Source organism: Aulonocara sp. 'chitande type north' Nkhata Bay, linkage group LG16 (genome assembly GCF_057382095.1).
Source record: "Aulonocara sp. 'chitande type north' Nkhata Bay isolate Kocher_YH1m ecotype deep benthic linkage group LG16, A_spYH_male_GT1.1, whole genome shotgun sequence".
In the NCBI taxonomy this organism is placed as follows: Eukaryota; Metazoa; Chordata; class Actinopteri; order Cichliformes; family Cichlidae; genus Aulonocara; species Aulonocara sp. 'chitande type north' Nkhata Bay.
The window spans coordinates 85,760-110,577 of record NC_141359.1 but is presented as its reverse complement, the minus strand read 5'-3'; positions in this window follow the sequence as shown (position 1 = coordinate 110,577).

The following is a 24,818-nucleotide window of genomic DNA, read 5'->3' as shown; positions in this document are numbered from 1 at the left end:
ATTAAATAACGATATACTAAGAAATGGGGGGGGGGGGGTGTTTCTGGTAGTATTTCTTACTTTCAGTTGTTTGAAATGTTACCTTCACTTCATTCGTTGGAATTTGCACTTATCTGTCATTTTTAATTTAGGAAGAAGGAGCCTGAGTCATCCACAGAAATGACAAGTGATAAGGATAAGTAAGTATTTCCAAACTTAACATTTAAAACTCCCGTGAGTCAACTGGATGGACTGATAATGCAGGATTTAAAAAAAAAAAAAATTCAGATAGGACATATTAATTTGTGAATAATGAAAAATCTCAAAGTTCTCCTTTTCCTTGAAAGCGCATAGCAATTTGTTTTCAGTCCTATTGTGAACAGTCAGAAGACATGGTTGTTCTTATTGTTTTGGCACTAAGTCGATTAAAATGAATGAATTTGCACATCGTTTCACAATCTTTGAGCTTGATGCACTCGTGTGCCTGAACAAAAGCACAGAACTGGTCTAAACTTTGGGACCCATTCTCTAACAGAAGTGTGGAAAACATAGCATAACCCTTGAATGAATCTCAGCTGGTCAGTTGAACTTCATAATGATCTATGAATTTTGGATTTAGTGGGAAACAGCCTGAGCGCTTAACTGAAGAAACCGCTAATCAGGAAAAGTAAGTGCTTCCAAACATAACATGCAAAACTCCCGTGAGTAAACTGGATCCCTGGCGGTGCAGCTTTTCCCTCCTTAATCGTGAACATATGAATGAGGGAATCATGAAGAACATCAACACTGTCCTTTGCCTTAACACTGCAATAAGCCTTAACCAGTCTCGTTTGAAGCTGTCAATGCCAAATGTTAAGACCCGGCTCTAAAGCCGCAACATAAAAAGCAATAAGAACTTCCATTTTTTAAAAGTGTATTAAATTTCACTAGCTTGCTGATCCCTTGCTCCAAAGTGTTGTTGATGAGGATTGCACTGCATGTTTGATTTGGCTAAGTCTTATGTTGGATCCTGTTCCAGGTGCAAACCCATAAGATTTCGTGTTGGGCTGTCATCAAATCAGAAACCTTTTACTTACCAAGCAAATGTGGTACCACTAACATTTGGTAAAAATGAAATGAAAAGAACCTGTTATCGTGTAAGAAACATTTTCAATCTTTGGGTTTTCAAACACAGTAAAATGATGTACTGAGAAATAGAGGAAAAGCAAAGGTGTTCTGTTAGTTGTTTATTTCTATCCAGTTGACTGAAATGTTAAGTTCAATTCATTATTTTGGACATCACAATAATATCGGAATTTTTGATTTAGTGGGAAAGAGCCTGAGGCATCAACCATAGACACAAGCGATCAGGAAAAGTAAGTATTTCCAGTTTTGACATGTAATGGTCCCATGAGTCAACTAGATCACTGACGATGCAGGTTTTCTCATTTTGACTACTACACATTCATTTGGGAACAATGAGGAACCTCAACGTTTTCTTTTGCCTTAACGGTGTGATAAATCTTAGTCAGCCCTATGGTGAACTGCAAATGACAAAGCAATAAGAACTTGCATATATTCAAAGTTTATTTATAATCAATGGTTTTGTCAGATCTCTTCACAATCTTTGTGCTTTCTACACACTTATGACTTATCAAAAGCACTGCATGGTCTCAACAAGTCTAAACTGTGGGACCCTAACAGAACTGTGGAAAAATTAGCATAACTCCCACAGGCAAAAAAAAGAAAAAAAAAGTTTCTTCCTTCCATGAAATGAGCGTTATGTAAAATAAACTACTGTCAGCTTTTCCAAAGTCTGAAAGGTTTGTCACAAAGGATCGCTCTGCATGCTTCCTTTGGCAAAGTTTTCTGTTGGATCCAGTTCCTGACACAAATTCAGAAGGACTTGTGTTGTGGGCTGGCATTAAATCAGAAATCTGTTGCTTAGTGGCCACTATTGTTAGTTAAAAATGCAAAGAACTTGTTACCATGGAATAAATATTTTTGGTGATTGGGTTTTCTAAAGGAATTAAATAACGATATACTAAGAAATGGGGGGGGGGGGGGGGGTGGTGTTTCTGGTAGTATTTCTTACTTTCAGTTGTTTGAAATGTTACCTTCACTTCATTCGTTGGAATTTGCACTTATCTGTCATTTTTAATTTAGGAAGGAGCCTGAGTCATCCACAGAAATGACAAGTGATAAGGATAAGTAAGTATTTCCAAACTTAACATTTAAAACTCCCGTGAGTCAACTGGATGGACTGATAATGCAGGATTTAAAAATAAAATAAAATTCAGATAGGACATATTAATTTGTGAAAAATGAAAAATCTCAAAGTTCTCCTTTTCCTTGAAAGCGCATAGCAATTTGTTTTCAGTCCTATTGTGAACAGTCAGTGCCAAAACAATAAGAACAACCATGTCTTCTAAGTCTATTAAAATGAATGAATTTGCACATCGTTTCACAATCTTTGAGCTTGATGCACTCGTGTGCCTGAACAAAAGCACAGAACTGGTCTAAACTTTGGGACCCATTCTCTAACAGAAGTGTGGAAAACATAGCATAACCCTTGAATGAATCTCAGCTGGTCAGTTGAACTTCATAATGATCTATGAATTTTGGATTTAGTGGGAAACAGCCTGAGCGCTTAACTGAAGAAACCGCTAATCAGGAAAAGTAAGTGCTTCCAAACACAACATGCAAAACTCCCGTGAGTAAACTGGATCCCTGGCGGTGCAGCTTTTCCCTCCTTAATCGTGAACATATGAATGAGGGAATCATGAAGAACATCAACACTGTCCTTTGCCTTAACACTGCAATAAGCCTTAACCAGTCTCGTTTGAAGCTGTCAATGCCAAATGTTAAGACCCGGCTCTAAAGCCGCAACATAAAAAGCAATAAGAACTTCCATTTTTTAAAAGTGTATTAAATTTCACTAGCTTGCTGATCCCTTGCTCCAAAGTGTTGTTGATGAGGATTGCACTGCATGTTTGATTTGGCTAAGTCTTATGTTGGATCCTGTTCCAGGTGCAAACCCATAAGATTTCGTGTTGGGCTGTCATCAAATCAGAAACCTTTTACTTACCAAGCAAATGTGGTACCACTAACATTTGGTAAAAATGAAATGAAAAGAACCTGTTATCGTGTAAGAAACATTTTCAATCGTTGGGTTTTCAAACACAGTAAAATGATGTACTGAGAAATAGAGGAAAAGCAAAGGTGTTCTGTTAGTTGTTTATTTCTATCCAGTTGACTGAAATGTTAAGTTCAATTCATTATTTTGGACATCACAATAATATCGGAATTTTTGATTTAGTGGGAAAGAGCCTGAGGCATCAACCATAGACACAAGCGATCAGGAAAAGTAAGTATTTCCAGTTTTGACATGTAATGGTCCCATGAGTCAACTAGATCACTGACGATGCAGGTTTTCTCATTTTGACTACTACACATTCATTTGGGAACAATGAGGAACCTCAACGTTTTCTTTTGCCTTAACGGTGTGATAAATCTTAGTCAGCCCTATGGTGAACTGCAAATGACAAAGCAATAAGAACTTGCATATATTCAAAGTTTATTTATAATCAATGGTTTTGTCAGATCTCTTCACAATCTTTGTGCTTTCTACACACTTATGACTTATCAAAAGCACTGCATGGTCTCAACAAGTCTAAACTGTGGGACCCTAACAGAACTGTGGAAAAATTAGCATAACTCCCACAGGCAAAAAAAAGAAAAAAAAAGTTTCTTCCTTCCATGAAATGAGCGTTATGTAAAATAAACTACTGTCAGCTTTTCCAAAGTCTGAAAGGTTTGTCACAAAGGATCGCTCTGCATGCTTCCTTTGGCAAAGTTTTCTGTTGGATCCAGTTCCTGACACAAATTCAGAAGGACTTGTGTTGTGGGCTGGCATTAAATCAGAAATCTGTTGCTTAGTGGCCACTATTGTTAGTTAAAAATGCAAAGAACTTGTTACCATGGAATAAATATTTTTGGTGATTGGGTTTTCTAAAGGAATTAAATAACGATATACTAAGAAATGGGGGGGGGGGGGGGGGGGGGGTGGTGTTTCTGGTAGTATTTCTTACTTTCAGTTGTTTGAAATGTTACCTTCACTTCATTCGTTGGAATTTGCACTTATCTGTCATTTTTAATTTAGGAAGGAGCCTGAGTCATCCACAGAAATGACAAGTGATAAGGATAAGTAAGTATTTCCAAACTTAACATTTAAAACTCCCGTGAGTCAACTGGATGGACTGATAATGCAGGATTTAAAAATAAAATAAAATTCAGATAGGACATATTAATTTGTGAAAAATGAAAAATCTCAAAGTTCTCCTTTTCCTTGAAAGCGCATAGCAATTTGTTTTCAGTCCTATTGTGAACAGTCAGTGCCAAAACAATAAGAACAACCATGTCTTCTAAGTCTATTAAAATGAATGAATTTGCACATCGTTTCACAATCTTTGAGCTTGATGCACTCGTGTGCCTGAACAAAAGCACAGAACTGGTCTAAACTTTGGGACCCATTCTCTAACAGAAGTGTGGAAAACATAGCATAACCCTTGAATGAATCTCAGCTGGTCAGTTGAACTTCATAATGATCTATGAATTTTGGATTTAGTGGGAAACAGCCTGAGCGCTTAACTGAAGAAACCGCTAATCAGGAAAAGTAAGTGCTTCCAAACATAACATGCAAAACTCCCGTGAGTAAACTGGATCCCTGGCGGTGCAGCTTTTCCCTCCTTAATCGTGAACATATGAATGAGGGAATCATGAAGAACATCAACACTGTCCTTTGCCTTAACACTGCAATAAGCCTTAACCAGTCTCGTTTGAAGCTGTCAATGCCAAATGTTAAGACCCGGCTCTAAAGCCGCAACATAAAAAGCAATAAGAACTTCCATTTTTTAAAAGTGTATTAAATTTCACTAGCTTGCTGATCCCTTGCTCCAAAGTGTTGTTGATGAGGATTGCACTGCATGTTTGATTTGGCTAAGTCTTATGTTGGATCCTGTTCCAGGTGCAAACCCATAAGATTTCGTGTTGGGCTGTCATCAAATCAGAAACCTTTTACTTACCAAGCAAATGTGGTACCACTAACATTTGGTAAAAATGAAATGAAAAGAACCTGTTATCGTGTAAGAAACATTTTCAATCGTTGGGTTTTCAAACACAGTAAAATGATGTACTGAGAAATAGAGGAAAAGCAAAGGTGTTCTGTTAGTTGTTTATTTCTATCCAGTTGACTGAAATGTTAAGTTCAATTCATTATTTTGGACATCACAATAATATCGGAATTTTTGATTTAGTGGGAAAGAGCCTGAGGCATCAACCATAGACACAAGCGACCAGGAAAAGTAAGTATTTCCAGTTTTGACATGTAATGGTCCCATGAGTCAACTAGATCACTGACGATGCAGGTTTTCTCATTTTGACTACTACACATTCATTTGGGAACAATGAGGAACCTCAACGTTTTCTTTTGCCTTAACGGTGTGATAAATCTTAGTCAGCCCTATGATGAACTGCAAACGACAAAGCAATAAGAACTTGCATATATTCAAAGTTTATTTATAATCAATGGTTTTGTCAGATCTCTTCACAATCTTTGTGCTTTCTACACACTTATGACTTATCAAAAGCACTGCATGGTCTCAACAAGTCTAAACTGTGGGACCCTAACAGAACTGTGGAAAAATTAGCATAACTCCCACAGGCAAAAAAAAAGAAAAAAAAAGTTTCTTCCTTCCATGAAATGAGCGTTATGTAAAATAAACTACTGTCAGCTTTTCCAAAGTCTGAAAGGTTTGTCACAAAGGATCGCTCTGCATGCTTCCTTTGGCAAAGTTTTCTGTTGGATCCAGTTCCTGACACAAATTCAGAAGGACTTGTGTTGTGGGCTGGCATTAAATCAGAAATCTGTTGCTTAGTGGCCACTATTGTTAGTTAAAAATGCAAAGAACTTGTTACCATGGAATAAATATTTTTGGTGATTGGGTTTTCTAAAGGAATTAAATAACGATATACTAAGAAATGGGGGGGGGGGGGGGGGGGTGTTTCTGGTAGTATTTCTTACTTTCAGTTGTTTGAAATGTTACCTTCACTTCATTCGTTGGAATTTGCACTTATCTGTCATTTTTAATTTAGGAAGAAGGAGCCTGAGTCATCCACAGAAATGACAAGTGATAAGGATAAGTAAGTATTTCCAAACTTAACATTTAAAACTCCCGTGAGTCAACTGGATGGACTGATAATGCAGGATTTTAAAAAAAAATAAAATTCAGATAGGACATATTAATTTGTGAATAATGAAAAATCTCAAAGTTCTCCTTTTCCTTGAAAGCGCATAGCAATTTGTTTTCAGTCTTATTGTGAACAGTCAGTGCCAAAACAATAAGAACAACCATGTCTTCTAAGTCTATTAAAATGAATGAATTTGCACATCGTTTCACAATCTTTGAGCTTGATGCACTCGTGTGCCTGAACAAAAGCACAGAACTGGTCTAAACTTTGGGACCCATTCTCTAACAGAAGTGTGGAAAACATAGCATAACCCTTGAATGAATCTCAGCTGGTCAGTTGAACTTCATAATGATCTATGAATTTTGGATTTAGTGGGAAACAGCCTGAGCGCTTAACTGAAGAAACCGCTAATCAGGAAAAGTAAGTGCTTCCAAACATAACATGCAAAACTCCCGTGAGTAAACTGGATCCCTGGCGGTGCAGCTTTTCCCTCCTTAATCGTGAACATATGAATGAGGGAATCATGAAGAACATCAACACTGTCCTTTGCCTTAACACTGCAATAAGCCTTAACCAGTCTCGTTTGAAGCTGTCAATGCCAAATGTTAAGACCCGGCTCTAAAGCCGCAACATAAAAAGCAATAAGAACTTCCATTTTTTAAAAGTGTATTAAATTTCACTAGCTTGCTGATCCCTTGCTCCAAAGTGTTGTTGATGAGGATTGCACTGCATGTTTGATTTGGCTAAGTCTTATGTTGGATCCTGTTCCAGGTGCAAACCCATAAGATTTCGTGTTGGGCTGTCATCAAATCAGAAACCTTTTACTTACCAAGCAAATGTGGTACCACTAACATTTGGTAAAAATGAAATGAAAAGAACCTGTTATCGTGTAAGAAACATTTTCAATCTTTGGGTTTTCAAACACAGTAAAATGATGTACTGAGAAATAGAGGAAAAGCAAAGGTGTTCTGTTAGTTGTTTATTTCTATCCAGTTGACTGAAATGTTAAGTTCAATTCATTATTTTGGACATCACAATAATATCGGAATTTTTGATTTAGTGGGAAAGAGCCTGAGGCATCAACCATAGACACAAGCGATCAGGAAAAGTAAGTATTTCCAGTTTTGACATGTAATGGTCCCATGAGTCAACTAGATCACTGACGATGCAGGTTTTCTCATTTTGACTACTACACATTCATTTGGGAACAATGAGGAACCTCAACGTTTTCTTTTGCCTTAACGGTGTGATAAATCTTAGTCAGCCCTATGGTGAACTGCAAATGACAAAGCAATAAGAACTTGCATATATTCAAAGTTTATTTATAATCAATGGTTTTGTCAGATCTCTTCACAATCTTTGTGCTTTCTACACACTTATGACTTATCAAAAGCACTGCATGGTCTCAACAAGTCTAAACTGTGGGACCCTAACAGAACTGTGGAAAAATTAGCATAACTCCCACAGGCAAAAAAAAGAAAAAAAAAGTTTCTTCCTTCCATGAAATGAGCGTTATGTAAAATAAACTACTGTCAGCTTTTCCAAAGTCTGAAAGGTTTGTCACAAAGGATCGCTCTGCATGCTTCCTTTGGCAAAGTTTTCTGTTGGATCCAGTTCCTGACACAAATTCAGAAGGACTTGTGTTGTGGGCTGGCATTAAATCAGAAATCTGTTGCTTAGTGGCCACTATTGTTAGTTAAAAATGCAAAGAACTTGTTACCATGGAATAAATATTTTTGGTGATTGGGTTTTCTAAAGGAATTAAATAACGATATACTAAGAAATGGGGGGGGGGGGGGGTGGTGTTTCTGGTAGTATTTCTTACTTTCAGTTGTTTGAAATGTTACCTTCACTTCATTCGTTGGAATTTGCACTTATCTGTCATTTTTAATTTAGGAAGGAGCCTGAGTCATCCACAGAAATGACAAGTGATAAGGATAAGTAAGTATTTCCAAACTTAACATTTAAAACTCCCGTGAGTCAACTGGATGGACTGATAATGCAGGATTTAAAAATAAAATAAAATTCAGATAGGACATATTAATTTGTGAAAAATGAAAAATCTCAAAGTTCTCCTTTTCCTTGAAAGCGCATAGCAATTTGTTTTCAGTCCTATTGTGAACAGTCAGTGCCAAAACAATAAGAACAACCATGTCTTCTAAGTCGATTAAAATGAATGAATTTGCACATCGTTTCACAATCTTTGAGCTTGATGCACTCGTGTGCCTGAACAAAAGCACAGAACTGGTCTAAACTTTGGGACCCATTCTCTAACAGAAGTGTGGAAAACATAGCATAACCCTTGAATGAATCTCAGCTGGTCAGTTGAACTTCATAATGATCTATGAATTTTGGATTTAGTGGGAAACAGCCTGAGCGCTTAACTGAAGAAACCGCTAATCAGGAAAAGTAAGTGCTTCCAAACATAACATGCAAAACTCCCGTGAGTAAACTGGATCCCTGGCAGTGCAGCTTTTCCCTCCTTAATCGTGAACATATGAATGAGGGAATCATGAAGAACATCAACACTGTCCTTTGCCTTAACACTGCAATAAGCCTTAACCAGTCTCGTTTGAAGCTGTCAATGCCAAATGTTAAGACCCGGCTCTAAAGCCGCAACATAAAAAGCAATAAGAACTTCCATTTTTTAAAAGTGTATTAAATTTCACTAGCTTGCTGATCCCTTGCTCCAAAGTGTTGTTGATGAGGATTGCACTGCATGTTTGATTTGGCTAAGTCTTATGTTGGATCCTGTTCCAGGTGCAAACCCATAAGATTTCGTGTTGGGCTGTCATCAAATCAGAAACCTTTTACTTACCAAGCAAATGTGGTACCACTAACATTTGGTAAAAATGAAATGAAAAGAACCTGTTATCGTGTAAGAAACATTTTCAATCGTTGGGTTTTCAAACACAGTAAAATGATGTACTGAGAAATAGAGGAAAAGCAAAGGTGTTCTGTTAGTTGTTTATTTCTATCCAGTTGACTGAAATGTTAAGTTCAATTCATTATTTTGGACATCACAATAATATCGGAATTTTTGATTTAGTGGGAAAGAGCCTGAGGCATCAACCATAGACACAAGCGACCAGGAAAAGTAAGTATTTCCAGTTTTGACATGTAATGGTCCCATGAGTCAACTAGATCACTGACGATGCAGGTTTTCTCATTTTGACTACTACACATTCATTTGGGAACAATGAGGAACCTCAACGTTTTCTTTTGCCTTAACGGTGTGATAAATCTTAGTCAGCCCTATGGTGAACTGCAAACGACAAAGCAACAAGAACTTGCATATATTCAAAGTTTATTTATAATCAATGGTTTTGTCATATCTCTTCACAATCTTTGTGCTTTCTACACACTTATGACTTATCAAAAGCACTGCATGGTCTCAACAAGTCTAAACTGTGGGACCCTAACAGAACTGTGGAAAAATTAGCATAACTCCCACAGGCAAAAAAAAGAAAAAAAAAGTTTCTTCCTTCCATGAAATGAGCGTTATGTAAAATAAACTACTGTCAGCTTTTCCAAAGTCTGAAAGGTTTGTCACAAAGGATCGCTCTGCATGCTTCCTTTGGCAAAGTTTTCTGTTGGATCCAGTTCCTGACACAAATTCAGAAGGACTTGTGTTGTGGGCTGGCACTAAATCAGAAATCTGTTGCTTAGTGGCCACTATTGTTAGTTAAAAATGCAAAGAACTTGTTACCATGGAATAAATATTTTTGGTGATTGGGTTTTCTAAAGGAATTAAATAACGATATACTAAGAAATGGGGGGGGGGGGGGGGTGTTTCTGGTAGTATTTCTTACTTTCAGTTGTTTGAAATGTTACCTTCACTTCATTCGTTGGAATTTGCACTTATCTGTCATTTTTAATTTAGGAAGAAGGAGCCTGAGTCATCCACAGAAATGACAAGTGATAAGGATAAGTAAGTATTTCCAAACTTAACATTTAAAACTCCCGTGAGTCAACTGGATGGACTGATAATGCAGGATTTAAAAAAAAAAAATTCAGATAGGACATATTAATTTGTGAATAATGAAAAATCTCAAAGTTCTCCTTTTCCTTGAAAGCGCATAGCAATTTGTTTTCAGTCCTATTGTGAACAGTCAGTGCCAAAACAATAAGAACAACCATGTCTTCTAAGTCTATTAAAATGAATGAATTTGCACATCGTTTCACAATCTTTGAGCTTGATGCACTCGTGTGCCTGAACAAAAGCACAGAACTGGTCTAAACTTTGGGACCCATTCTCTAACAGAAGTGTGGAAAACATAGCATAACCCTTGAATGAATCTCAGCTGGTCAGTTGAACTTCATAATGATCTATGAATTTTGGATTTAGTGGGAAACAGCCTGAGCGCTTAACTGAAGAAACCGCTAATCAGGAAAAGTAAGTGCTTCCAAACATAACATGCAAAACTCCTGTGAGTAAACTGGATCCCTGGCAGTGCAGCTTTTCCCTCCTTAATCGTGAACATATGAATGAGGGAATCATGAAGAACATCAACACTGTCCTTTGCCTTAACACTGCAATAAGCCTTAACCAGTCTCGTTTGAAGCTGTCAATGCCAAATGTTAAGACCCGGCTATAAAGCCGCAACATAAAAAGCAATAAGAACTTCCATTTTTTAAAAGTGTATTAAATTTCACTAGCTTGCTGATCCCTTGCTCCAAAGTGTTGTTGATGAGGATTGCACTGCATGTTTGATTTGGCTAAGTCTTATGTTGGATCCTGTTCCAGGTGCAAACCCATAAGATTTCGTGTTGGGCTGTCATCAAATCAGAAACCTTTTACTTACCAAGCAAATGTGGTACCACTAACATTTGGTAAAAATGAAATGAAAAGAACCTGTTATCGTGTAAGAAACATTTTCAATCGTTGGGTTTTCAAACACAGTAAAATGATGTACTGAGAAATAGAGGAAAAGCAAAGGTGTTCTGTTAGTTGTTTATTTCTATCCAGTTGACTGAAATGTTAAGTTCAATTCATTATTTTGGACATCACAATAATATCGGAATTTTTGATTTAGTGGGAAAGAGCCTGAGGCATCAACCATAGACACAAGCGACCAGGAAAAGTAAGTATTTCCAGTTTTGACATGTAATGGTCCCATGAGTCAACTAGATCACTGACGATGCAGGTTTTCTCATTTTGACTACTACACATTCATTTGGGAACAATGAGGAACCTCAACGTTTTCTTTTGCCTTAACGGTGTGATAAATCTTAGTCAGCCCTATGGTGAACTGCAAACGACAAAGCAACAAGAACTTGCATATATTCAAAGTTTATTTATAATCAATGGTTTTGTCAGATCTCTTCACAATCTTTGTGCTTTCTACACACTTATGACTTATCAAAAGCACTGCATGGTCTCAACAAGTCTAAACTGTGGGACCCTAACAGAACTGTGGAAAAATTAGCATAACTCCCACAGGCAAAAAAAAGAAAAAAAAAGTTTCTTCCTTCCATGAAATGAGCGTTATGTAAAATAAACTACTGTCAGCTTTTCCAAAGTCTGAAAGGTTTGTCACAAAGGATCGCTCTGCATGCTTCCTTTGGCAAAGTTTTCTGTTGGATCCAGTTCCTGACACAAATTCAGAAGGACTTGTGTTGTGGGCTGGCACTAAATCAGAAATCTGTTGCTTAGTGGCCACTATTGTTAGTTAAAAATGCAAAGAACTTGTTACCATGGAATAAATATTTTTGGTGATTGGGTTTTCTAAAGGAATTAAATAACGATATACTAAGAAATGGGGGGGGGGGGGGGGGGGGTGTTTCTGGTAGTATTTCTTACTTTCAGTTGTTTGAAATGTTACCTTCACTTCATTCGTTGGAATTTGCACTTATCTGTCATTTTTAATTTAGGAAGAAGGAGCCTGAGTCATCCACAGAAATGACAAGTGATAAGGATAAGTAAGTATTTCCAAACTTAACATTTAAAACTCCCGTGAGTCAACTGGATGGACTGATAATGCAGGATTTAAAAAAAAAAAAAATTCAGATAGGACATATTAATTTGTGAATAATGAAAAATCTCAAAGTTCTCCTTTTCCTTGAAAGCGCATAGCAATTTGTTTTCAGTCCTATTGTGAACAGTCAGTGCCAAAACAATAAGAACAACCATGTCTTCTAAGTCGATTAAAATGAATGAATTTGCACATCGTTTCACAATCTTTGAGCTTGATGCACTCGTGTGCCTGAACAAAAGCACAGAACTGGTCTAAACTTTGGGACCCATTCTCTAACAGAAGTGTGGAAAACATAGCATAACCCTTGAATGAATCTCAGCTGGTCAGTTGAACTTCATAATGATCTATGAATTTTGGATTTAGTGGGAAACAGCCTGAGCGCTTAACTGAAGAAACCGCTAATCAGGAAAAGTAAGTGCTTCCAAACATAACATGCAAAACTCCCGTGAGTAAACTGGATCCCTGGCAGTGCAGCTTTTCCCTCCTTAATCGTGAACATATGAATGAGGGAATCATGAAGAACATCAACACTGTCCTTTGCCTTAACACTGCAATAAGCCTTAACCAGTCTCGTTTGAAGCTGTCAATGCCAAATGTTAAGACCCGGCTATAAAGCCGCAACATAAAAAGCAATAAGAACTTCCATTTTTTAAAAGTGTATTAAATTTCACTAGCTTGCTGATCCCTTGCTCCAAAGTGTTGTTGATGAGGATTGCACTGCATGTTTGATTTGGCTAAGTCTTATGTTGGATCCTGTTCCAGGTGCAAACCCATAAGATTTCGTGTTGGGCTGTCATCAAATCAGAAACCTTTTACTTACCAAGCAAATGTGGTACCACTAACATTTGGTAAAAATGAAATGAAAAGAACCTGTTATCGTGTAAGAAACATTTTCAATCGTTGGGTTTTCAAACACAGTAAAATGATGTACTGAGAAATAGAGGAAAAGCAAAGGTGTTCTGTTAGTTGTTTATTTCTATCCAGTTGACTGAAATGTTAAGTTCAATTCATTATTTTGGACATCACAATAATATCGGAATTTTTGATTTAGTGGGAAAGAGCCTGAGGCATCAACCATAGACACAAGCGACCAGGAAAAGTAAGTATTTCCAGTTTTGACATGTAATGGTCCCATGAGTCAACTAGATCACTGACGATGCAGGTTTTCTCATTTTGACTACTACACATTCATTTGGGAACAATGAGGAACCTCAACGTTTTCTTTTGCCTTAACGGTGTGATAAATCTTAGTCAGCCCTATGGTGAACTGCAAACGACAAAGCAACAAGAACTTGCATATATTCAAAGTTTATTTATAATCAATGGTTTTGTCAGATCTCTTCACAATCTTTGTGCTTTCTACACACTTATGACTTATCAAAAGCACTGCATGGTCTCAACAAGTCTAAACTGTGGGACCCTAACAGAACTGTGGAAAAATTAGCATAACTCCCACAGGCAAAAAAAAGAAAAAAAAAGTTTCTTCCTTCCATGAAATGAGCGTTATGTAAAATAAACTACTGTCAGCTTTTCCAAAGTCTGAAAGGTTTGTCACAAAGGATCGCTCTGCATGCTTCCTTTGGCAAAGTTTTCTGTTGGATCCAGTTCCTGACACAAATTCAGAAGGACTTGTGTTGTGGGCTGGCACTAAATCAGAAATCTGTTGCTTAGTGGCCACTATTGTTAGTTAAAAATGCAAAGAACTTGTTACCATGGAATAAATATTTTTGGTGATTGGGTTTTCTAAAGGAATTAAATAACGATATACTAAGAAATGGGGGGGGGGGGGGGGGTGTTTCTGGTAGTATTTCTTACTTTCAGTTGTTTGAAATGTTACCTTCACTTCATTCGTTGGAATTTGCACTTATCTGTCATTTTTAATTTAGGAAGAAGGAGCCTGAGTCATCCACAGAAATGACAAGTGATAAGGATAAGTAAGTATTTCCAAACTTAACATTTAAAACTCCCGTGAGTCAACTGGATGGACTGATAATGCAGGATTTAAAAAAAAAAAAATTCAGATAGGACATATTAATTTGTGAATAATGAAAAATCTCAAAGTTCTCCTTTTCCTTGAAAGCGCATAGCAATTTGTTTTCAGTCCTATTGTGAACAGTCAGTGCCAAAACAATAAGAACAACCATGTCTTCTAAGTCTATTAAAATGAATGAATTTGCACATCGTTTCACAATCTTTGAGCTTGATGCACTCGTGTGCCTGAACAAAAGCACAGAACTGGTCTAAACTTTGGGACCCATTCTCTAACAGAAGTGTGGAAAACATAGCATAACCCTTGAATGAATCTCAGCTGGTCAGTTGAACTTCATAATGATCTATGAATTTTGGATTTAGTGGGAAACAGCCTGAGCGCTTAACTGAAGAAACCGCTAATCAGGAAAAGTAAGTGCTTCCAAACATAACATGCAAAACTCCCGTGAGTAAACTGGATCCCTGGCAGTGCAGCTTTTCCCTCCTTAATCGTGAACATATGAATGAGGGAATCATGAAGAACATCAACACTGTCCTTTGCCTTAACACTGCAATAAGCCTTAACCAGTCTCGTTTGAAGCTGTCAATGCCAAATGTTAAGACCCGGCTATAAAGCCGCAACATAAAAAGCAATAAGAACTTCCATTTTTTAAAAGTGTATTAAATTTCACTAGCTTGCTGATCCCTTGCTCCAAAGTGTTGTTGATGAGGATTGCACTGCATGTTTGATTTGGCTAAGTCTTATGTTGGATCCTGTTCCAGGTGCAAACCCATAAGATTTCGTGTTGGGCTGTCATCAAATCAGAAACCTTTTACTTACCAAGCAAATGTGGTACCACTAACATTTGGTAAAAATGAAATGAAAAGAACCTGTTATCGTGTAAGAAACATTTTCAATCGTTGGGTTTTCAAACACAGTAAAATGATGTACTGAGAAATAGAGGAAAAGCAAAGGTGTTCTGTTAGTTGTTTATTTCTATCCAGTTGACTGAAATGTTAAGTTCAATTCATTATTTTGGACATCACAATAATATTGGAATTTTTGATTTAGTGGGAAAGAGCCTGAGGCATCAACCATAGACACAAGCGACCAGGAAAAGTAAGTATTTCCAGTTTTGACATGTAATGGTCCCATGAGTCAACTAGATCACTGACGATGCAGGTTTTCTCATTTTGACTACTACACATTCATTTGGGAACAATGAGGAACCTCAACGTTTTCTTTTGCCTTAACGGTGTGATAAATCTTAGTCAGCCCTATGGTGAACTGCAAACGACAAAGCAACAAGAACTTGCATATATTCAAAGTTTATTTATAATCAATGGTTTTGTCAGATCTCTTCACAATCTTTGTGCTTTCTACACACTTATGACTTATCAAAAGCACTGCATGGTCTCAACAAGTCTAAACTGTGGGACCCTAACAGAACTGTGGAAAAATTAGCATAACTCCCACAGGCAAAAAAAAGAAAAAAAAAGTTTCTTCCTTCCATGAAATGAGCGTTATGTAAAATAAACTACTGTCAGCTTTTCCAAAGTCTGAAAGGTTTGTCACAAAGGATCGCTCTGCATGCTTCCTTTGGCAAAGTTTTCTGTTGGATCCAGTTCCTGACACAAATTCAGAAGGACTTGTGTTGTGGGCTGGCACTAAATCAGAAATCTGTTGCTTAGTGGCCACTATTGTTAGTTAAAAATGCAAAGAACTTGTTACCATGGAATAAATATTTTTGGTGATTGGGTTTTCTAAAGGAATTAAATAACGATATACTAAGAAATGGGGGGGGGGGGGGGGGGTGTTTCTGGTAGTATTTCTTACTTTCAGTTGTTTGAAATGTTACCTTCACTTCATTCGTTGGAATTTGCACTTATCTGTCATTTTTAATTTAGGAAGAAGGAGCCTGAGTCATCCACAGAAATGACAAGTGATAAGGATAAGTAAGTATTTCCAAACTTAACATTTAAAACTCCCGTGAGTCAACTGGATGGACTGATAATGCAGGATTTAAAAAAAAAAAAATTCAGATAGGACATATTAATTTGTGAATAATGAAAAATCTCAAAGTTCTCCTTTTCCTTGAAAGCGCATAGCAATTTGTTTTCAGTCCTATTGTGAACAGTCAGTGCCAAAACAATAAGAACAACCATGTCTTCTAAGTCGATTAAAATGAATGAATTTGCACATCGTTTCACAATCTTTGAGCTTGATGCACTCGTGTGCCTGAACAAAAGCACAGAACTGGTCTAAACTTTGGGACCCATTCTCTAACAGAAGTGTGGAAAACATAGCATAACCCTTGAATGAATCTCAGCTGGTCAGTTGAACTTCATAATGATCTATGAATTTTGGATTTAGTGGGAAACAGCCTGAGCGCTTAACTGAAGAAACCGCTAATCAGGAAAAGTAAGTGCTTCCAAACATAACATGCAAAACTCCCGTGAGTAAACTGGATCCCTGGCGGTGCAGCTTTTCCCTCCTTAATCGTGAACATATGAATGAGGGAATCATGAAGAACATCAACACTGTCCTTTGCCTTAACACTGCAATAAGCCTTAACCAGTCTCGTTTGAAGCTGTCAATGCCAAATGTTAAGACCCGGCTCTAAAGCCGCAACATAAAAAGCAATAAGAACTTCCATTTTTTAAAAGTGTATTAAATTTCACTAGCTTGCTGATCCCTTGCTCCAAAGTGTTGTTGATGAGGATTGCACTGCATGTTTGATTTGGCTAAGTCTTATGTTGGATCCTGTTCCAGGTGCAAACCCATAAGATTTCGTGTTGGGCTGTCATCAAATCAGAAACCTTTTACTTACCAAGCAAATGTGGTACCACTAACATTTGGTAAAAATGAAATGAAAAGAACCTGTTATCGTGTAAGAAACATTTTCAATCTTTGGGTTTTCAAACACAGTAAAATGATGTACTGAGAAATAGAGGAAAAGCAAAGGTGTTCTGTTAGTTGTTTATTTCTATCCAGTTGACTGAAATGTTAAGTTCAATTCATTATTTTGGACATCACAATAATATCGGAATTTTTGATTTAGTGGGAAAGAGCCTGAGGCATCAACCATAGACACAAGCGACCAGGAAAAGTAAGTATTTCCAGTTTTGACATGTAATGGTCCCATGAGTCAACTAGATCACTGACGATGCAGGTTTTCTCATTTTGACTACTACACATTCATTTGGGAACAATGAGGAACCTCAACGTTTTCTTTTGCCTTAACGGTGTGATAAATCTTAGTCAGCCCTATGGTGAACTGCAAATGACAAAGCAATAAGAACTTGCATATATTCAAAGTTTATTTATAATCAATGGTTTTGTCAGATCTCTTCACAATCTTTGTGCTTTCTACACACTTATGACTTATCAAAAGCACTGCATGGTCTCAACAAGTCTAAACTGTGGGACCCTAACAGAACTGTGGAAAAATTAGCGTAACTCCCACAGGCAAAAAAAAGAAAAAAAAGTTTCTTCCTTCCATGAAATGAGCGTTATGTAAAATAAACTACTGTCAGCTTTTCCAAAGTCTGAAAGGTTTGTCACAAAGGATCGCTCTGCATGCTTCCTTTGGCAAAGTTTTCTGTTGGATCCAGTTCCTGACACAAATTCAGAAGGACTTGTGTTGTGGGCTGGCATTAAATCAGAAATCTGTTGCTTAGTGGCCACTATTGTTAGTTAAAAATGCAAAGAACTTGTTACCATGGAATAAATATTTTTGGTGATTGGGTTTTCTAAAGGAATTAAATAACGATATACTAAGAAATGGGGGGGGGGGGGGGGGGGTGTTTCTGGTAGTATTTCTTACTTTCAGTTGTTTGAAATGTTACCTTCACTTCATTCGTTGGAATTTGCACTTATCTGTCATTTTTAATTTAGGAAGAAGGAGCCTGAGTCATCCACAGAAATGACAAGTGATAAGGATAAGTAAGTATTTCCAAACTTAACATTTAAAACTCCCGTGAGTCAACTGGATGGACTGATAATGCAGGATTTAAAAAAAAAAAAAAATTCAGATAGGACATATTAATTTGTGAATAATGAAAAATCTCAAAGTTCTCCTTTTCCTTGAAAGCGCATAGCAATTTGTTTTCAGTCCTATTGTGAACAGTCAGTGCCAAAACAATAAGAACAACCATGTCTTCTAAGTCTATTAAAATGAATGAATTTGCACATCGTTTCACAATCTTTGAGCTTGATGCACTCGTGTGCCTGAACAAAAGCACAGAACTGGTCTAAACTTTGGGACCCATTCTCTAACAGAAGTGTGGAAAACATAGCATAACCCTTGAATGAATCTCAGCTGGTCAGTTGAACTTCATAATGATCTATGAATTTTGGATTTAGTGGGAAACAGCCTGAGCGCTTAACTGAAGAAACCGCTAATCAGGAAAAGTAAGTGCTTCCAAACATAACATGCAAAACTCCCGTGAGTAAACTGGATCCCTGGCAGTGCAGCTTTTCCCTCCTTAATCGTGAACATATGAATGAGGGAATCATGAAGAACATCAACACTGTCCTTTGCCTTAACACTGCAAAAAGCCTTAACCAGTCTCGTTTGAAGCTGTCAATGCCAAATGTTAAGACCCGGCTCTAAAGCCGCAACATAAAAAGCAATAAGAACTTCCATTTTTTAAAAGTGTATTAAATTTCACTAGCTTGCTGATCCCTTGCTCCAAAGTGTTGTTGATGAGGATTGCACTGCATGTTTGATTTGGCTAAGTCTTATGTTGGATCCTGTTCCAGGTGCAAACCCATAAGATTTCGTGTTGGGCTGTCATCAAATCAGAAACCTTTTACTTACCAAGCAAATGTGGTACCACTAACATTTGGTAAAAATGAAATGAAAAGAACCTGTTATCGTGTAAGAAACATTTTCAATCTTTGGGTTTTCAAACACAGTAAAATGATGTACTGAGAAATAGAGGAAAAGCAAAGGTGTTCTGTTAGTTGTTTATTTCTATCCAGTTGACTGAAATGTTAAGTTCAATTCATTATTTTGGACATCACAATAATATCGGAATTTTTGATTTAGTGGGAAAGAGCCTGAGGCATCAACCATAGACACAAGCGACCAGGAAAAGTAAGTATTTCCAGTTTTGACATGTAATGGTCCCATGAGTCAACTAGATCACTGACGATGCAGGTTTTCTCATTTTGACTACTACACATTCATTTGGGAACAATGAGGAACCTCAACGTTTTCTTTTGCCTTAACGGTGTGATAAATCTTAGTCAGCCCTATGGTGAACTGCAAACGACAAAGCAACAAGAACTTGCATATATTCAAAGTTTATTTATAATCAATGGTTTTGTCAGATCTCTTCACAATCTTTGTGCTTTCTACACACTTATGACTTATCAAAAGCACTGCATGGTCTCAACAAGTCTAAACTGTGGGACCCTAACAGAACTGTGGAAAAATTAGCATAACTCCCACAGGCAAAAAAAAGAAAAAAAAAGTTTCTTCCTTCCATGAAATGAGCGTTATGTAAAATAAACTACTGTCAGCTTTTCCAAAGTCTGAAAGGTTTGTCACAAAGGATCGCTCTGCATGCTTCCTTTGGCAAAGTTTTCTGTTGGATCCAGTTCCTGACACAAATTCAGAAGGACTTGTGTTGTGGGCTGGCACTAAATCAGAAATCTGTTGCTTAGTGGCCACTATTGTTAGTTAAAAATGCAAAGAACTTGTTACCATGGAATAAATATTTTTGGTGATTGGGTTTTCTAAAGGAATTAAATAACGATATACTAAGAAATGGGGGGGGGGGGGGGGTGTTTCTGGTAGTATTTCTTACTTTCAGTTGTTTGAAATGTTACCTTCACTTCATTCGTTGGAATTTGCACTTATCTGTCATTTTTAATTTAGGAAGAAGGAGCCTGAGTCATCCACAGAAATGACAAGTGATAAGGATAAGTAAGTATTTCCAAACTTAACATTTAAAACTCCCGTGAGTCAACTGGATGGACTGATAATGCAGGATTTAAAAAAAAAAAAAATTCAGATAGGACATATTAATTTGTGAATAATGAAAAATCTCAAAGTTCTCCTTTTCCTTGAAAGCGCATAGCAATTTGTTTTCAGTCCTATTGTGAACAGTCAGTGCCAAAACAATAAGAACAACCATGTCTTCTAAGTCGATTAAAATGAATGAATTTGCACATCGTTTCACAATCTTTGAGCTTGATGCACTCGTGTGCCTGAACAAAAGCACAGAACTGGTCTAAACTTTGGGACCCATTCTCTAACAGAAGTGTGGAAAACATAGCATAACCCTTGAATGAATCTCAGCTGGTCAGTTGAACTTCATAATGATCTATGAATTTTGGATTTAGTGGGAAACAGCCTGAGCGCTTAACTGAAGAAACCGCTAATCAGGAAAAGTAAGTGCTTCCAAACATAACATGCAAAACTCCCGTGAGTAAACTGGATCCCTGGCAGTGCAGCTTTTCCCTCCTTAATCGTGAACATATGAATGAGGGAATCATGAAGAACATCAACACTGTCCTTTGCCTTAACACTGCAATAAGCCTTAACCAGTCTCGTTTGAAGCTGTCAATGCCAAATGTTAAGACCCGGCTATAAAGCCGCAACATAAAAAGCAATAAGAACTTCCATTTTTTAAAAGTGTATTAAATTTCACTAGCTTGCTGATCCCTTGCTCCAAAGTGTTGTTGATGAGGATTGCACTGCATGTTTGATTTGGCTAAGTCTTATGTTGGATCCTGTTCCAGGTGCAAACCCATAAGATTTCGTGTTGGGCTGTCATCAAATCAGAAACCTTTTACTTACCAAGCAAATGTGGTACCACTAACATTTGGTAAAAATGAAATGAAAAGAACCTGTTATCGTGTAAGAAACATTTTCAATCTTTGGGTTTTCAAACACAGTAAAATGATGTACTGAGAAATAGAGGAAAAGCAAAGGTGTTCTGTTAGTTGTTTATTTCTATCCAGTTGACTGAAATGTTAAGTTCAATTCATTATTTTGGACATCACAATAATATCGGAATTTTTGATTTAGTGGGAAAGAGCCTGAGGCATCAACCATAGACACAAGCGACCAGGAAAAGTAAGTATTTCCAGTTTTGACATGTAATGGTCCCATGAGTCAACTAGATCACTGACGATGCAGGTTTTCTCATTTTGACTACTACACATTCATTTGGGAACAATGAGGAACCTCAACGTTTTCTTTTGCCTTAACGGTGTGATAAATCTTAGTCAGCCCTATGATGAACTGCAAACGACAAAGCAATAAGAACTTGCATATATTCAAAGTTTATTTATAATCAATGGTTTTGTCAGATCTCTTCACAATCTTTGTGCTTTCTACACACTTATGACTTATCAAAAGCACTGCATGGTCTCAACAAGTCTAAACTGTGGGACCCTAACAGAACTGTGGAAAAATTAGCATAACTCCCACAGGCAAAAAAAAAGAAAAAAAAAGTTTCTTCCTTCCATGAAATGAGCGTTATGTAAAATAAACTACTGTCAGCTTTTCCAAAGTCTGAAAGGTTTGTCACAAAGGATCGCTCTGCATGCTTCCTTTGGCAAAGTTTTCTGTTGGATCCAGTTCCTGACACAAATTCAGAAGGACTTGTGTTGTGGGCTGGCATTAAATCAGAAATCTGTTGCTTAGTGGCCACTATTGTTAGTTAAAAATGCAAAGAACTTGTTACCATGGAATAAATATTTTTGGTGATTGGGTTTTCTAAAGGAATTAAATAACGATATACTAAGAAATGGGGGGGGGGGGGGGGTGGTGTTTCTGGTAGTATTTCTTACTTTCAGTTGTTTGAAATGTTACCTTCACTTCATTCGTTGGAATTTGCACTTATCTGTCATTTTTAATTTAGGAAGGAGCCTGAGTCATCCACAGAAATGACAAGTGATAAGGATAAGTAAGTATTTCCAAACTTAACATTTAAAACTCCCGTGAGTCAACTGGATGGACTGATAATGCAGGATTTAAAAATAAAATAAAATTCAGATAGGACATATTAATTTGTGAAAAATGAAAAATCTCAAAGTTCTCCTTTTCCTTGAAAGCGCATAGCAATTTGTTTTCAGTCCTATTGTGAACAGTCAGTGCCAAAACAATAAGAACAACCATGTCTTCTAAGTCTATTAAAATGAATGAATTTGCACATCGTTTCACAATCTTTGAGCTTGATGCACTCGTGTGCCTGAACAAAAGCACAGAACTGGTCTAAACTTTGGGACCCATTCTCTAACAGAAGTGTGGAAAACATAGCATAACCCTTGAATGAATCTCAGCTGGTCAGTTGAACTTCATAATGATCTATGAATTTTGGATTTAGTGGGAAACAGCCTGAGCGCTTAACTGAAGAAACCGCTAATCAGGAAAAGTAAGTGCTTCCAAACACAACATGCAAAACTCCCGTGAGTAAACTGGATCCCTGGCGGTGCAGCTTTTCCCTCCTTAATCGTGAACATATGAATGAGGGAATCATGAAGAACATCAACACTGTCCTTTGCCTTAACACTGCAATAAGCCTTAACCAGTCTCGTTTGAAGCTGTCAATGCCAAATGTTAAGACCCGGCTCTAAAGCCGCAACATAAAAAGCAATAAGAACTTCCATTTTTTAAAAGTGTATTAAATTTCACTAGCTTGCTGATCCCTTGCTCCAAAGTGTTGTTGATGAGGATTGCACTGCATGTTTGATTTGGCTAAGTCTTATGTTGGATCCTGTTCCAGGTGCAAACCCATAAGATTTCGTGTTGGGCTGTCATCAAATCAGAAACCTTTTACTTACCAAGCAAATGTGGTACCACTAACATTTGGTAAAAATGAAATGAAAAGAACCTGTTATCGTGTAAGAAACATTTTCAATCTTTGGGTTTTCAAACACAGTAAAATGATGTACTGAGAAATAGAGGAAAAGCAAAGGTGTTCTGTTAGTTGTTTATTTCTATCCAGTTGACTGAAATGTTAAGTTCAATTCATTATTTTGGACATCACAATAATATCGGAATTTTTGATTTAGTGGGAAAGAGCCTGAGGCATCAACCATAGACACAAGCGACCAGGAAAAGTAAGTATTTCCAGTTTTGACATGTAATGGTCCCATGAGTCAACTAGATCACTGACGATGCAGGTTTTCTCATTTTGACTACTACACATTCATTTGGGAACAATGAGGAACCTCAACGTTTTCTTTTGCCTTAACGGTGTGATAAATCTTAGTCAGCCCTATGGTGAACTGCAAACGACAAAGCAACAAGAACTTGCATATATTCAAAGTTTATTTATAATCAATGGTTTTGTCAGATCTCTTCACAATCTTTGTGCTTTCTACACACTTATGACTTATCAAAAGCACTGCATGGTCTCAACAAGTCTAAACTGTGGGACCCTAACAGAACTGTGGAAAAATTAGCATAACTCCCACAGGCAAAAAAAAGAAAAAAAAAGTTTCTTCCTTCCATGAAATGAGCGTTATGTAAAATAAACTACTGTCAGCTTTTCCAAAGTCTGAAAGGTTTGTCACAAAGGATCGCTCTGCATGCTTCCTTTGGCAAAGTTTTCTGTTGGATCCAGTTCCTGACACAAATTCAGAAGGACTTGTGTTGTGGGCTGGCACTAAATCAGAAATCTGTTGCTTAGTGGCCACTATTGTTAGTTAAAAATGCAAAGAACTTGTTACCATGGAATAAATATTTTTGGTGATTGGGTTTTCTAAAGGAATTAAATAACGATATACTAAGAAATGGGGGGGGGGGGGGTGTTTCTGGTAGTATTTCTTACTTTCAGTTGTTTGAAATGTTACCTTCACTTCATTCGTTGGAATTTGCACTTATCTGTCATTTTTAATTTAGGAAGAAGGAGCCTGAGTCATCCACAGAAATGACAAGTGATAAGGATAAGTAAGTATTTCCAAACTTAACATTTAAAACTCCCGTGAGTCAACTGGATGGACTGATAATGCAGGATTTAAAAAAAAAAAAAATTCAGATAGGACATATTAATTTGTGAATAATGAAAAATCTCAAAGTTCTCCTTTTCCTTGAAAGCGCATAGCAATTTGTTTTCAGTCCTATTGTGAACAGTCAGTGCCAAAACAATAAGAACAACCATGTCTTCTAAGTCGATTAAAATGAATGAATTTGCACATCGTTTCACAATCTTTGAGCTTGATGCACTCGTGTGCCTGAACAAAAGCACAGAACTGGTCTAAACTTTGGGACCCATTCTCTAACAGAAGTGTGGAAAACATAGCATAACCCTTGAATGAATCTCAGCTGGTCAGTTGAACTTCATAATGATCTATGAATTTTGGATTTAGTGGGAAACAGCCTGAGCGCTTAACTGAAGAAACCGCTAATCAGGAAAAGTAAGTGCTTCCAAACATAACATGCAAAACTCCCGTGAGTAAACTGGATCCCTGGCAGTGCAGCTTTTCCCTCCTTAATCGTGAACATATGAATGAGGGAATCATGAAGAACATCAACACTGTCCTTTGCCTTAACACTGCAATAAGCCTTAACCAGTCTCGTTTGAAGCTGTCAATGCCAAATGTTAAGACCCGGCTATAAAGCCGCAACATAAAAAGCAATAAGAACTTCCATTTTTTAAAAGTGTATTAAATTTCACTAGCTTGCTGATCCCTTGCTCCAA